The sequence below is a fragment of the Rutidosis leptorrhynchoides genome, chromosome 5, assembly GCF_046630445.1.
Source record: "Rutidosis leptorrhynchoides isolate AG116_Rl617_1_P2 chromosome 5, CSIRO_AGI_Rlap_v1, whole genome shotgun sequence".
In the NCBI taxonomy this organism is placed as follows: domain Eukaryota; kingdom Viridiplantae; phylum Streptophyta; class Magnoliopsida; order Asterales; family Asteraceae; genus Rutidosis; species Rutidosis leptorrhynchoides.
Genome location: NC_092337.1, coordinates 277757001 through 277774938, shown reverse-complemented (window position 1 = coordinate 277774938; position 17938 = coordinate 277757001).

The following is a 17938-nucleotide window of genomic DNA, read 5'->3' as shown; positions in this document are numbered from 1 at the left end:
CAATGGTGTTTTCGCTAAGGAAGCAAAATATTGGGAAAATTACCAATTTTCTGATGAATCGGATCCTGATGAGGATTCCGTTGATGTTATAGAAATTACCCCGACCCAATTTAATGAGGCAAAAGAAAATATTAAGGGAAAAGGCATCAAAATAGAGAAATCTGATTCCGACCCCGATGAACTTTATATGTACCGTCAACACCCGTATTTTCAATATCGTGACAATAACCCGGGAACCTCTAAACCACCAGGTTTTTCTAAACCAATGTGGAAAACGAAGACTCGTATTAGAGGAACATCATATATCCCTAGAATATTCGGAAGAAAAAAACCAAGTCCTAAGAAGAAGAAACCAGTGATTCAGATTAGAGGGGTGTGAGCATGTTGTGTAATAAATATATTGTAGTGTGCTTGTACTTTTATGTTCTATGAAAAAATTGCTTGTATTGTTTGTTATTACGAATCTAATCCTTGTCTATTTTACAGTATAAAAACAAAATGGACATTAAGGGTAGACAACCGAATATTTTAGAAGATCTACCAGAGGATATGATTGAGGAAATCTTGTCTAGAGTCGGTCAGAATTCATCAGCACATTTAGTTATGGTGAAATTAACTTGTCAAACATTTGAAAGACTTTCCAGAAATGCCTTAGTTTATAAAAGACTTTCCTTTGATAGGTGGGGTATATCACATTGGGGAGACTTTAAGTTATGCCGTGTTTTCTTTAAAGCGTTAAATGCGGGGAACCCAAATGCAATTTTACGCTACGGGTTAAGAACCTATTTTGACTCAACATATCCCAACATAGGATTTCGTGAATTAGAAAGAGCTTCTAACATGCAACATAAAGAAGCATGTTATGCTTACGGGTTAGTGATGTTCGCTTCTTACCAAAGTGAGAAAAAGAACATCGGATTGCAGCTTTTAAATAAAACTTTCCCACAAGTGACGGATTCAGTAGTTAGGGTGACAAACAAGGTTTTTAGATTATTACGGGGCTGTTGGACATTACGAAACCCTCGTCCTTTTGACGACATTACAACATGATGCCTAGCCAATGGTCATAACGGTTATTTTCCACAAGACCAAGGATGGGAAGTCGTCTTAGTAAAACCAGAATGCATGACTTGTTTCTGGACTTATGAATTACGTGTCTTTATTTCCTTTGCTGAACAACTTGCGTATTAACTAGATTTATCTTCAAAACTGTCATGTATCATAGTGTACTATATTTCATGTTATATGTAATATAGCGAAGTTGTAAGTTTGAAGAATATTTGTATGTGATATATTATTATAATCAGTTTTTCATATGGAATTGTAGTAGTTGAATTGTATATTAGCTACTAAGTATGAACTTAATTGGTAGGTAGTACCCCAATTTAAACTTATAAAACGCTAATATGAAGAAAAAGCTTTTATAAATGAGTTCATATTATGCTACGAGATACTATTGACTACTCTTAGTATTCTGTATGATTAACTTGTTTCATTTGACAATTTTGAAGGAAATGGCACCGACTACTCGACACACCTTGAATATGAGTGAAGAGGAATTGCGTGCCTTTCTTTCTTCAAACATAGCCGCAGTACAGGCCGCGCTACATACCAACAATAACTCTGAATCTAGCAATACAGCTAACGGCGTAAGAAATCGTGTAGGATGCTCCTACAAGGAATTCACTGCCTGCAAACCTTCAGAATTTGATGGGACCGAAGGACCAATCGGATTGAAACGGTGGACCGAGAAAGTTGAATCGGTGTTTGCCATAAGTAAGTGTGCTGAAGGAGACAAAGTGAAGTACGCTACGCATACCTTCACAGGTATTGCGTTAACATGGTGGAATACCTATCTAGAGCAAGTGGGACAAGATGCTGCTTATGCGCTACCGTGGTCAGCATTCAAGCACTTGATGAACGAGAAGTACCATCCCAGAACTGAGGTCAATAAGCTCAAGTCAGAACTTAGAGGGTTACGAACACAGGGATTCAATATTACTTCGTACGAAAGACGATTCACAAAATTGTGCCTATTGTGTCCGAGAGCGTTCGAAGATGAGGAAGAGAAGATCGACGCGTTTGTGAAAGGGTTACCGGAGAGAATCCAAGAAGATATAAGTTCACACGAGCCTGCCTCCATACAAAAGGCGTGTAGAATGGCTCACAAACTTGTGAACGAGATTGAGGGAAGAATTAAAGAACAGGCGGCCGAAGAGGCCAACGTGAAGCTAGTCAAAAGAAAGTGGGAGGAAAACGGTGATAAGAGTCACCAAAACAACAATAACTATCCCAACAATCGCAACATCAATCGCAACTACAACAAATGGCACAACAACAACAACAACCACAACAATAACTACAACAATCATCCCAACAACAATAACAACCGCAACAACAACAACAATCAGAAGCAGCTATGCCAAAGGTGTGAAAAGTATCACTCGGGGTTCTGCACCAAATTTTGCAACAAGTGTAAAAGAAATGGTCATAGCCCGGTGAAGTGTGAGGTCTACGGACCAGGGGTTAACAGAACGAAAGGAACAAATGGTGTCGAAACGAGTAATGGCGGAGCAAGTAGTTTCGGAGCAAGTTATGCCAATGTAGTTTGTTATAAATGTGGAAAACTGGGCCACATTATTAGAAATTGCCCGAACCAGGAGAACACGAATGGACAAGGCCGCGGAAGAGTTTTTAATATTAATGCGGCAGAGGCACAGGAAGACCCGGAGCTTGTTACGGGTACCTTTCTTATTGACAAGAAATCTGCTTACCTTTAATTTGATTCGGGTGCGGATAGAAGCTATATGAGTAGAGATTTTTGTGCTAAATTAAGTTGTCCATTGACGCGGTTGGATAGTAAATTTTTACTCGAGTTATAAATTAATTTCACAAGATTATATATGCCGGAATTGAGAAATTAAACTGGGTAGTGAAATATTTAAGATTGATTTGATACCAGTAGAGTTAGAGAGTTTTGATGTAATAGTTGGCATAGACTGGCTGAAGGAGATGAAAGCAGAGATCGTATGTTACAAAAGTGTAATTCGCATTGTACGATAAGAAGGAGAAACCTTAATGGTGTACGGAGAAAAGGGCAACACGAACCTACATCTTATTAGTAATTTGAAGGCACAAAAACTAATAAGAAAAGGTTGCTATGTTGTTCTAGCACACGTCGAGAAAGTACAAACTGAAGAAAAGAGCATCAATGATGTTCCTGTCGCAAAAGAATTTCCCGATGTATTTCTGAAAGAATTACCGGGACTACCTCCACATCGATATGTTGAATTTCAAATAGATCTTGTACCAGGAGCTGCACCAATAGCTCGTGTTCCTTACAGACTCGCACCCAGCGAGATGAAAGAACTGCAAAGCAAACTACAAGAACTATTAGAATGTGGTTTCATTCGACCAAGCACATCACCATGGGGAGCTCCTGTTTTGTTTGTCAAGAAGAAGGATGGTACATTTAGGTTGTGTATTGACTACAGAGAGTTGAATAAACTTACCATCAAAAACCATTATCCACTGCCGAGAATTGACGACTTATTTGATCAACTACAAGGCTCGTCGGTTTATTCGAAAATCGATTTACATTCTGGATATCATCAAATGCGAGTAAAGGAGGATGATATTCCAAAAACTACTTTTAGGACGCGTTATGGTCATTACGAGTTTATGGTTATGCCATTTGGATTGACTAACGCACCAGCTGTGTTCATGGACCTTATGAACCAAGTATGTGGGCCATATCTTGACAAGTTTGTCATTGTTTTCATCGATGACATACTTATTTACTCAAAGAAATATCAAGAGTACGAAGAACATTTGAGAAAAGTGCTAGAAGTATTGAGGAAAGAAAAGTTGTACGCTAAGTTTTCAAAGTGTGTATTTTGTTTGGAAGAAGTTCAATTCCTCGGTCACATAGTGAACAAAGAAGGTATCCAGTGGAACCGGCAAAGATCGAAACCGTTGAAAAGTGGGAAACCCCAAAAACTCCGAAGCATATACGTCAATTTTTAGGATTGGCTAGTTACTACAAAAGATTCATCCAAGATTTCTCCAAAATAGCAAAACCCTTGACTGCATTAACGCATAAAGGGAAGAAATTTGAATGGAAGGATGAACAAGAGAAGGCATTTCAGTTATTGAAGAAAAAGCTAACTACGGCACCTATATTGTCATTTCCTGAAGGGAATGATGATTTTGTGAATTATTGTGACGCATCAAAGCAAGGTCTCGGTTTTGTATTAATGCAATGAACGAAGGTGATTGCTTATGCGTCTAGACAATTGAAGATTCACGAGCAAAATTATACAACTCACGATTTGGAATTGGGTGCTGCTGTTTTTGCATTAAAGACTTGGAGGCATTATTTATATGGAGTCAAAAGTATTATATATACCGACCACAAAAGTCTCCAACATATATTTAATCAGAAGCAACTGAATATGAGACAACGCAGGTGGATTGAACTGTTGAATGATTATGATTTTGAGATTCAATACCACCCGGGGAAGGCGAATGTGGTAGCCGACGCTTTGAGTAGAAAGGACAGATAACCTATACGGGTAAAAGCTATGAATATAATTACTCGTACTAACCTTACTACTCAAATAAAGAAGGCGCAACAGGGGGTTGTAAAAGAAGGAAAGTTGAAGAATAAGATACCCAAAGGATCAGAGAAACATCTTAATATTCGGGAAGATGGAACCCGATATAGGGCTGATAGAATTTGGGTACCAAGGTTTGGAGATGTGAGAGAAATGGTACTTAAAGAAACACATAAAACTAGATATTCAATACATCCTGGAGCGGGGAAGATGTATAAAGATCTCAAGAAACACTTTTGGTGGCCGGGTATGAAAGACGATATTGCTAAATATGTAGGAGAATGTTTGACGTGTTCTAAGGTCAAAGCTGAACATCAGAAACCATCAGGTCTACTACAACAACCTGAAATCCCGGAATGGAAATGGGAAAACATTACCATGGATTTCATTACTAAATTGCCAAGGACTGCAAGTGGTTACGATACTATTTGGGTAATAGTTGATCGTCTCACCAAGTCAGCACACTTCCTGCCAATAAGAGAAGATGACAAAATGGAGAAGTTGGCGCGATTGTATTTGAAGGAGGTTGTCTCCAGACATGGAATACCCGTCTCTATTATCTCTGATAGGGATGGTAGATTTGTTTAAAGGTTCTGGCAGACGTTGCAACAAGAATTGGGGACTCATCTAGACATGAGTACTGCCTATCATCCACAAACTGATGGGCAGAGCGAAAGGACGATACAAACGCTTGAAGACATGCTACGAGCATGTGTTATTGATTTCGGAAACAGTTGGGATCGACACCTACCGTTAGCAGAATTTTCCTACAACAACAGTTATCATTCTAGTATTGAGATGGCGCCATTTGAGGCACTTTATGGTAGAAAGTGCAGGTCTCTGATTTGTTGGAATGAAGTGGGGGATAGACAGATTACGGGTCCGGAGATAATACAAGAAACTACTGAGAAAATCATCCAAATTCAACAACGATTGAAAACCGCCCAGAATCGACAAAAGAGCTATGCGGACAGTAAAAGAAAAGATATAGAGTTTGAAATTGGAGAAATGGTCATGCTTAAGGTTTCACCTTGGAAAGGCGTTGTTCGATTTGGTAAACGGGGGAAACTAAATCCAAGGTACATTGGACCATTCAAGATTATAGATCGTGTCGGACCAGTAGCTTACCAACTGGAGCTACCTCAACAACTCGTGGCTGTACATAACACTTTCCACGTCTCGAATTTGAAGAAATGTTTTGCTAAAGAAGATCTCGCTATTCCGTTGGATGAAATCCAAATCAATGAAAAACTTCAATTCATTGAAGAACCCGTCGAAATAATGGATCGTGAGGTTAAGAGACTTAAGCAAAACAAGATACCGATTGTTAAGGTTCGATGGAATGCTCATAGAGGACCTGAGTTCACCTGGGAGTGTGAAGATCAGATGAAGAAGAAATACCCGCATCTATTTCCATAAGATTCGTCAACACCTTCAACAGCTTAAAATTTCGGGACGAAATTTATTTAACGGGTAGGTACTGTAGTGACCCGAACTTTTCCATGTTTATATATAATAATTAAGATTGATATTTACATGACTAAATGTTTCCAACGTGTTAAGAAATCAAATTTGTTAAGACTTGATAAAATGAAATAAGTTTCATATAGACAATTGATCACCCAAGTTGATCGGCGATTCACGAACGTTACAAAATTGTAAAAACTACATGTTGTGGTATATATAGACATGTATATATGGTTGACATAAGATTATGATGAGTAAGTATCTCACTAAGTATATTAACAATGTGTGGTATACATAAGAAATGAGATTACTAAGTTAAGAAACTCGAAATGATATATATATAACAATTATCGTTATGATAGCGTCTACTAAATATATATGTATCATATTAAGATATTGATACACTATATTTAACATGATAAAATGATATTTAAATATATCATTAAGTGTGTTAAAAATGAACTACATGTGTAAAAACAAGACTACTAACTCAAGAGTTACGAAACGAGACTTATATGTAACGATTATCGTTGTAACGATATTTTAATGTATATATCATATTAAGAGATATTCATACATCATAATATCATGATAATATAATAATTTAACATCTCATTTGATATAATAAACATTGGGTTAACAACATTAATTGAGATCATTAACTTAAAGGTTTCAAAACAATACTTACATGTAACGACTAACGAAGACTTAACGACTCCATTAGAATGTATATACATGTTATGTTTTGATATGTATTCTTACACTTTTGAAAGACTTCAAGACACATATCAAAGTACTTCTTACAATTACATCCACTTTCAGTTTCATCAACAATTCTACTAGTATGCACCCGTATTCGTACTCGTACAATACACAGCTTTTAGATGTATGTACTATTGGTATATACACTCCAATGATCAGCTCTTAGAAGCCCATGTGAGTCACCTAACACATGTAGGAACCATCGTTTGGCAACTAGCATGAAATATCTCATAGAATTACAAAAATATTAGTAATCATTCATGACTTATTTACATGAAAACAAAATTACATATCCTTTATATCTAATCCATATACCAACGACCAAAAACACCTACAAACACTTTCATTATTCAATTTTCTTCATCTAATTGATCTCTCTCAAGTTTCATCTTCAAGTTCTAAGTGTTCTTCATAAATTCCATAAGTATAGTCTCATAAAAATCAAGAATACTTCCAAGTTTGCAAGTCTACTTCCAAGCTTTCTAATCCATTCCAAGTTTTCATCTAAGATCAAGGAACCTTTGTTATTTATAGTAGGTTATATTTCAAATTCAAGGTAATATTCATATTCAAACTTTGATTCAATTTCTACAACTATAACAATCTTATTTCGAGTGAAAATCTTACTTGAACTGTTTTCGTGTCATGATTTTGCTTCAAGAACTTTCAAGCCATCCAAGGATCCTTTGAAGCTAGATCCATTTTTCTCATTTCCAGTAGTTTTATCCAGAAAACTTGAGGTAGTAATGATGTTCATAACATCATTCGATTCATACATATAAAGCTATCTTATTCGAAGGTTTAAACTTCTAATCACTAGAACATAGTTTAGTTAATTCTAAACTTGTTCGCAAACAAAAGTTAATTCTTCTAACTTGACTTTTAAAATCAACTAAACACATGTTCTATATCTATATGATATGATAACTTAATGATTTAAAACCTGATAACACGATGAACACCATAAAATCGGATATACGCCGTCGTAGTGAAACCGGGGGCTGTTTTGGTTTGGATAATTAAAAACTATGATAAACTTTGATTTAAAAGTTATTCTTATGGAAAAATGATTTTTAATATGAACATGAAACTATATCCAAAAATCTTGGTTAAACTCCAAGTGAAAGTATGTTTTTCAAAATGGTCATCAAGATGTCGTTTTTTCGACACAAATGACTACCTCTGTAGTAATTGACATGTAACTTAAATTTCTAACAATCAACCTATACTTTTTATGTTTGGATTCTTAAATTAGAGTTCAATATGAAACCATAGCAACTTGATTCACTCAAAACGGATTTAAAATGAAGAAGTTATGTGTAAAACAAGATTGGATATTTTTGATCTTTTTAGCTACGGGAAATGTTTAACAAATCTATACAAATCATATCCTAGCTAACTTATATTGTATTATATGTGTATTCTAATATATTATGTAATCTTGGGATACCATAGACACGTATGCAAATGTTTTGACATATCATATCTGTAGTGACCCGAACTTTTCTATGTTTATATATATTAATTGATATTGATATTTACATGATTAAATGTTTCCAACATGTTTAGCAATCAAACTTGTTAAGACTTGATTAATTGAAATATGTTTCATATAGACAATTGACCACCCAAGTTGACCGGTGATTCACGAACGTTAAAACTTGTAAAAACTATATGATGACATATATATGGATATATATATAGTTAACATGATACTATGATAAGTAAACATATCATTAAGTATATTAACAATGAACTACATATGTAAAAACAAGACTACTAACTTAATGATTTTTAAACGAGACATATATGTAACGATTATCGTTGTAAAGACATTTAATGTATATATATCATATTAAGAGATATTCATACATGATAATATCATGATAATATAATAATTTAAAATCTCATTTGATATTATAAACATTGGGTTAACAACATTTAACAAGATCGTTAACCTAAAGGTTTCAAAACAACATTTACATGTAACGACTAACGATGACTTAACGACTTAGTTAAAATGTATATACATGTAGTGTTTTAATATGTATTTATACACTTTTGAAAGACTTCAATACACTTATCAAAATACTTCTACTTAACAAAAATGCTTACAATTACATCCTCGTTCAGTTTCATCAACAATTCTACTCGTATGCACCCGTATTCGTACTCATACAATACACAACTTTTAGATGTATGTACTATTGGTATATACACTCCAATGATCAGCTCTTAGCAGCCCATGTGAGTCACCTAACACATGTGGGAACCATCATTTGGCAACTAGCATGAAATATCTCATAAAATTACAAAAATATGAGTAATCATTCATGACTTATTTACATGAAAACAAAATTACATATCTTTTATATCTAATCCATACACCAATGACCAAAAACACCTACAAACACTTTCATTCTTCAATTTTCTTCATCTAATTGATCTCTCTCAAGTTCTATCTTCAAGTTCTAAGTGTTCTTCATATATTTTACAAGTTCTAGTTACATAAAATCAAGAATACTTTCAAGTTTGCTAGCTCACTTCCAATCTTGTAAGGTGATCATCCAACCTCAAGAAATCTTTGTTTCTTACAGTAGGTTATCATTATAATACAAGGTAATAATCATATTCAAACTTTGGTTCAATTTCTATAACTATAACAATCTAATTTCAAGTGATGATCTTACTTGAACTTGTTTTCGTGTCTTGATTCTGCTTCAAGAACTTCGAGCCATCCAAGGATCCGTTGAAGCTAGATCCATTTTTCTCTTTTCCAGTAGGTTTATCCAAGGAACTTAAGGTAGTAATGATGTTCATAACATCATTCGATTCATACATATAAAGCTATCTTATTCGAAGGTTTAAACTTGTAATCACTAGAACATAGTTTAGTTAATTCTAAACTTGTTCGCAAACAAAAGTTAATCCTTCTAACTTGAATTTTAAAATTAACTAAACACATGTTCTATATCTATATGATATGCTAACTTAATGATTTAAAACCTGGAAACACGAAAAACACCGTAAAACCGGATTTACGCCGTCGTAGTAACACCGCGGGCTGTTTTGGGTTAGTTAATTAAAAACTATGATAAACTTTGATTTAAAAGTTTTTATTCTGAGAAAATGATTTTTATTATGAACATGAAACTATATCCAAAAATTATGGTTAAACTCAAAGTGGAAGTATGTTTTCTAAAATGGTCATCTAGACGTCGTTCTTTCGACTGAAATGACTACCTTTACAAAAACGACTTGTAACTTATTTTTCCGACTATAAACCTATACTTTTCTGTTTAAATTCATAAAATAGAGTTCAATATGAAACCATAGCAATTTGATTCACTCAAAACGGATTTAAAATGAAGAAGTTATGGGTAAAACAAGATTGGATAAATTTTCTCATTTTAGCTACGTGAAAATTGGTAACAAATCTATTCCAACCATAACTTAATCAACTTGTATTGTATATTATGTAATCTTGAGATACCATATACACGTATACAATGTTTCGACCTATCATGTCGACACATCTATATATATTTCGGAACAACCATAGACACTCTATATGTGAATGTTGGAGTTAGCTATACAGGGTTGAGGTTGATTCCAAAATATATATAGTTTGAGTTGTGATAAATACTGAGATACGTATACACTGGGTCGTGGATTGATTCAAGATAATATTTATCGATTTATTTCTGTACATCTAACTGTGGACAACTAGTTGTAGGTTACTAACGAGGACAGCTGACTTAATAAACTTAAAACATCAAAATATATTAAAAGTGTTGTAAATATATTTTAAACATACTTTGATATATATGTATATATTGTTATAGGTTCGTGAATCAACCAGTGGCCAAGTCTTACTTCCCGACGAAGTAAAAATATGTGAAAGTGAGTTATAGTCCCACTTTTAAAATCTAATATTTTTGGGATGAGAATACATGCAGGTTTTATAAATGATTTACAAAATAGACACAAGTACGTGAAACTACATTCTATGGTTGAATTATCGAAATCGAATATGCCCCTTTTTATTAAGTCTGGTAATCTAAGAATTAGGGAACAGACACTCTAATTGACGCGAATCCTAAAGATAGATCTATTGGGCCTAACAAACCCCATCCAAAGTACCGGATGCTTTAGTACTTCGAAATTTATATCATATCCGAAGGGTGTCCCGGAATGATGGGGATATTCTTATATATGCATCTTGTTAATGTCGGTTACCAGGTGTTCAGCATATGAATGATTTTTATCTCTATGTATGGGATGTGTATTGAAATATGAAATCTTGTGGTCTATTATTATGATTTGCTATATATAGGTTAAACCTATAACTCACCAACATTTTTGTTGACGTTTTAAGCATGTTTATTCTCAGGTGATTATTAAGAGCTTCCGCTGTTGCATACTTAAATAAGGACGAGATTTGGAGTCCATGATTGTATGATATTGTGTAAAAACTGCATTCAAGAAACTTATTTTGTTGTAACATATTTGTATTGTAAACCATTATGTAATGGTCGTGTGTAAACAGGATATTTTAGATTATCATTATTTGATAATCTACGTAAAGCTTTTTAAACCTTTATTGATGAAATAAAGGTTATGGTTTGTTTTAAAATGAATGCAGTCTTTGAAAAACGTCTCATATAGAGGTCAAAACCTCGCAACGAAATCAATTAATATGGAACGTTTTTAATCAATAAGAACGGGACATTTCAGTTGGTATCAGAGTGTTGGTCTTAGAGAACCAGAATTTTGCATTAGTGTGTCTTATCGAGTTTGTTAGGATGCATTAGTGAGTCTGGACTTCGATCGTGTTTACTTGAAAAATGATTGCTTAACAAATTTTGTTGAAAACTATATATTTTTAACATGTGAATATTATGTGATATATTAATCTCTTAACGCGTTTGATATTATGTGATAGATGTCTACCTCTAGAACAAGTCCCATTAACTCACCTAATAATAATGAAGAGTCAAATGTAAATTGGAATGATTCGTGGACTGATTCACAAGTTCCCGAAGAGGAACCGGAAGAAGAGTCGGAACCGGAAGAAGAATCGGAACCGGAAGAAGAATCGGAACCAGATGAAGAAATAGAACCGGTGGGGGAAATAATAAAACGGTTAAGTAAAAGAAAATCCTCAACCAACCGACCAAGGTTAATTATGGTCAATGGTGTTTCCGCCAAGGAAGCAAAATATTGGGAGGATTACCAATTCTCCGAGGAATTGAATTCCGACGAGAATTCCGATGATGTTATAGAAATTACCCCAACTGAATTTAAAAAGGCAAAAGAAAATAATAAGGGAAAGGGCATAAAAATAGAGAAATCTAATTCCAACCCCGATGAACTTTATATGTATCGTCAACCCCCGAAGTCCTTAAGTTGTAACAATGACCCGGGAACCTCTAAACCACCAGGTTTTTCTAAACCAATGTGGAAAATTACGGCTCGTATTAGGGGAACATCATATATCCCTAGAAACTTGGCAAAACGAACCAAAACCGAAGAAGAAGAAACAAGCGAGTCAGAATAAGATAGTTGTATTCGTGTGGTGTAATATATGTAATATAGTGTGCTTATGCTTTATGATATATGTAAAAATTGCTTGTATTAATAAGTATTTTTTTTATGAATCTAACTCTTGTCTATTTTACAGTATAAAAACACAAAATGGATAGACAACCCAATATTTTAAGAGACCTACCCGGAGACATGATTGATGAAATCTTGTCTAGAGTCGGTCAGAATTCTTCGGCACAACTATTTAAGGCGAGATCAGTTTGTAAGACATTCGAAGAACGTTCCAAGAATGCCTTGGTTTATAAAAGGCTTTCGTTCGAAAGATGGGGGATATCACATTGGGAAATCCATAAGTTACGATGTGTTTACTTTGACGCATATATTGTGTAGTGACCCGAACTTTTCCATGTTTATATATATTAATTGAGATTGATATTTACATGATTAAATGTTTCCAACATGTTAAGCAATCAAACTTGTTAAGACTTGATTAATTGAAATAGGTTTCATATAGACAATTGACCACCCAAGTTGACCGGTGATTCACGAACGTTAAAACTTGTAAAAACTATACGATGACATATATATGGTTATATATATAGTTAACATGTTTTTATTATAAGTATGTATCTCATTAGGTATTTTAACAATGAGTTATATACATAAAAATGAGACTATTAATTTAAGAAACTCGAAAACGATATATATAACGATTATCGTTATAACAACGTTTTACTAGGTACATATGAATCATATTAAGATATTGATACACTTGGTTAATTATGTTAAATGATAAGTAAATATATTATTAAGTGTATTAACAATGAAATACATATGTAAAAATAAGGCTACTAACTTAATGATTTCGAAACGAGACATATATGTAACGATTATCGTTGTAACGACATTTAACTGTATATACATCATACTAAGATATATTATATATCATAATATCATGATAATATAATAATTTAACATCTCATTTGTTATAATAAACAATGGGTTAACAACATTCAACAAGATCGTTAACCTAAAGGTTTCAAAACAACATTTACATGTAACGACTAACGATGACTTAACGACTCAGTTAAAATGTATATACATGTAGTGTTTTAATATGTATTCATACACTTTTGAAAGACTTCAAGACACTTATCAAAATACTTCTACTTAACAAAAATGCTTACAATTACATTCTCGTTCAGTTTCATCAACAATTCTACTCGTATGCACCCGTATTCGTACTCGTACAATACACAGCTTTTAGATGTATGTACTATTGGTATATACACTCCAATGATCAGCTCTTAGCAGCCCATGTGAGTCACCTAACACATGTGGGAACCATCATTTGGCAACTAGCATGAAATATCTCATAAGATTACAAAAATATGAGTAATCATTCATGACTTATTTACATGAAAACAAAATTGCATATCCTTTATATCTAATCCATACACCAACGACCAAAAACACCTACAAACACTTTCATTCTTCAATTTTCTTCATCTAATTGAACTCTCTCAAGTTCTATCTTCAAGTTCTAAGTGTTCTTCATAAATTCCAAAAGTTCTAGTTTCATAAAATCAAGAATACTTTCAAGTTTGCTAGCTCACTTCCAATCTTGTAAGGTGATCATCCAACCTCAAGAAATCTTTGTTTCTTACAGCAGGTTATCATTCTAATACAAGGTAATAATCATATTCAAACTTTGGTTCAATTTCTATAACTATAACAATCTTATTTCAAGTGATGATCTTACTTGAACTTGTTTTCGTGTCATGATTTTGCTTCAAGAACTTTGAGCCATCCAAGGATCCATTGAAGCTAGATCCATTTTTCTCTTTTCCAGTAGGTTCATCCAAGGAACTTAAGGTAGTAATGATGTTCATAACATCATTCGATTCATACATATAAAGCTATCTTATTCGAAGGTTTAAACTTGTAATCACTAGAACATAGTTTAGTTAATTCTAAACTTGTTCGCAAACAAAAGTTAATCCTTCTAACTTGACTTTTAAAATCAACTAAACACATGTTCTATATCTATATGATATGCTAACTTAATGATTTAAAACCTGGAAACACGAAAAACACCGTAAAACCGGATTTACGCCGTCGTAGTAACACCGCGGGCTGTTTTGGGTTAGTTAATTAAAAACTATGATAAACTTTGATTTAAAAGTTGTTATTCTGAGAAAATGATTTTTATTATGAACATGAAACTATATCCAAAAATTATGGTTAAACTCAAAGTGGAAGTATGTTTTCTAAAATGGTCATCTAGACGTCGTTCTTTCGACTGAAATGACTACCTTTACAAAAATAACTTGTAACTTATTTTTCCGACGAGAAACCTATATTTTTTTTGTTTAGATTCATAAAATAGAGTTCAATTTGAAACCATAGCAATTTGATTCACTCAAAACGGATTTAAAATGAAGAAGTTATGGGTAAAACAAGATTGGATAATTTTTCTCATTTTAGCTACGTGAAAATTGGTAACAAATCTATTCCAACCATAACTTAATCAACTTGTATTATATATTATGTAATCTTGAGATACCATAGACACGTATACAATGTTTCGACCTATCATGTCGACACATCTATATATATTTCGGAACAACCATAGACACTCTATATGTGAATGTTGGAGTTAGCTATACAGGGTTGAGGTTGATTCCAAAATATATATAGTTTGAGTTGTGATCAATACTGAGATACGTATACACTGGGTCGTGGATTGATTCAAGATAATATTTATCGATTTATTTCTGTACATCTAACTGTGGACAACTAGTTGTAGGTTACTAACGAGGACAGCTGACTTAATAAACTTAAAACATCAAAATATATTAAAAGTGTTGTAAATATATTTTGAACATACTTTGATATATATGTATATATTGTTATAGGTTCGTGAATCAACCAGTGGCCAAGTCTTACTTCCCGACGAAGTAAAAATCTGTGAAAGTGAGTTATAGTCCCACTTTTAAAATCTAATATTTTTGGGATGAGAATACATGCAGGTTTTATAAATGATTTACAAAATAGACACAAGTACGTGAAACTACATTCTATGGTTGAATTATCGAAATCGAATATGCCCCTTTTTTTTTAGTCTGGTAATCTAAGAATTAGGGAACAGACACCCCAATTGACGCGAATCCTAAAGATAGATCTATTGGGCCTAACAAACCCCATCCAAAGTACCGGATGCTTTAGTACTTCGAAATTTATATCATATCCGAAGGGTGTCCCGGAATGATGGGGATATTCTTATATATGCATCTTGTTAATGTCGGTTACCAGGTGTTCACCATATGAATGATTTTTATCTCTATGTATGGGATGTGTATTGAAATATGAAATCTTGTGGTCTATTGTTACGATTTGATATATATAGGTTAAACCTATAACTCACCAACATTTTTGTTGACGTTTAAAGCATGTTTATTCTCAGGTGAATATTAAGAGCTTCCGCTGTTGCATACTAAAATAAGGACAAGATTTGGAGTCCATGTTTGTATGATATTGTGTAAAAACTGCATTCAAGAAACTGATTTCGATGTAACATATTTGTATTGTAAACCATTATGTAATGGTCGTGTGTAAACAGGATATTTTAGATTATCATTATTTGATAATCTACGTAAAGCTTTTTAAACCTTTATTTATGAAATAAAGGTTATGGTTTGTTTTAAAAATGAATGCAGTCTTTGAAAAACGTCTCATATAGAGGTCAAAACCTCGCAACGAAATCAATTAATATGGAACGTTTTTAATCAATAAGAACGGGACATTTCAGTTGGTATCAGAGTGTTGGTCTTAGAGAACCAGAATTTTGCATTAGTGTGTCTTATCGAGTTTGTTAGGATGCATTAGTGAGTCTGGACTTCGACCGTGTTTACTTGAAAAATGATTGCTTAATAAATTTTGTTGGAAACTATATATTTTTAACATGTGAATATTATGTGATATATTAATCTCTTAACGCGTTTGATATTATGTGATAGATGTCTACCTCTAGAACAAGTTCCATTGACTCACCTAATAATAATGAAGAGTCAAATGTAAATTGGAATGATTCGTGGACTGATTCACAAGTTCCCGAAGAGGAACCGGAAGAAGAGTCGGAACCGGAAGAAGAATCGGAACCGGATGAAGAAATAGAACCGGTGGGGGAAATAATAAAACGGTTAAGTAAAAGAAAATCCTCAACCAACCGACCAAGGTTAATTATGGTCAATGGTGTTTCCGCCAAGGAAGCAAAATATTGGGAGGATTACCAATTCTCCGATGAATCGGATTCCGACGAGAATTCCGATGATGTTATAGAAATTACCCCAACTGAATTTAAAAAGGCAAAAGAAAATAATAAGGGAAAGGGCATAAAAATAGAGAAATCTAATTCCAACCCCGATGAACTTTATATGTATCGTCAACCCCCGAAGTTCTTAAGTTGTAACAATGACCCGGGAACCTCTAAACCACCAAGTTTTTCTAAACCAATGTGGATCACGACGGCTCGTATTAGGGGAACATCATATATCCCTAGAAACTTGGCAAAACGAACCAAAACTGAAGAAGAAGAAACAAGCGAGTCGGAATAAGATAGTTGTATTCGTGTGGTGTAATATATGTAATATAGTGTGCTTATGCTTTATGATATATGTAAAAATTGCTTGTATTAATAAGTATATTTTTTTTTATGAATCTAACTCTTGTCTATTTTACAGTATAAAAACACAAAATGGATAGACAACCCAATATTTTAAGAGACCTACCCGGAGACATGATTGATGAAATCTTGTCTAGAGTCGGCCAGAATTCCTCGGCAAAACTATTTAACGCGAGATCAGTTTGTAAGACATTCGAAGAACGTTCCAAGAATGTCTTGGTTTATAAGAGACTTTCGTTTGAAAGATGGGGGATATCACATTGGGAAACCCATAAGTTACGATGTGTTTACTTTGACGCATATATTGCGGGGAACCCAAATGCTATTTTACGCAACGGGTTAAGAAATTATTTTGACTCAATATATCCGAATATTGGACTTCGTGATTTAGAAAAAGCGGCTAACATGCAACATAAAGAAGCATGTTATGCTTACGGATTAGTAATGTTCGCTTCTCACCAAAGTGAGAACAAGAACATCGGGCTACAACTATTAAACAAAACGTTTCCACAAGTGACGGAGTCGGTAATTGGGGTAAGAAATGAGGTTTTTAGATTATTACGGGACTGTTGGACATTACGTAACCCTCGTCCCTTTGACGACGTTACAACACGCTGTCTTATCAACGGCCATGACGGTTATGTTGCACAAGACCAAGGATGGGAAGTGGTCCTAGTAAAACCAGAATGCATGACTTGTTTCTGGACGTATGAATTACGTGTCTTTATTGCCTTTGCTGAACGACTTGTGTACTAGCTAGAATTATCTTCACAACTATCTTGTATCAAAGTTATTGTGTGCTATATTTCATGTTTTATGTAAAATAAGCGGTATTGTAAGTTTGTAAAATATTGTGTAAAAG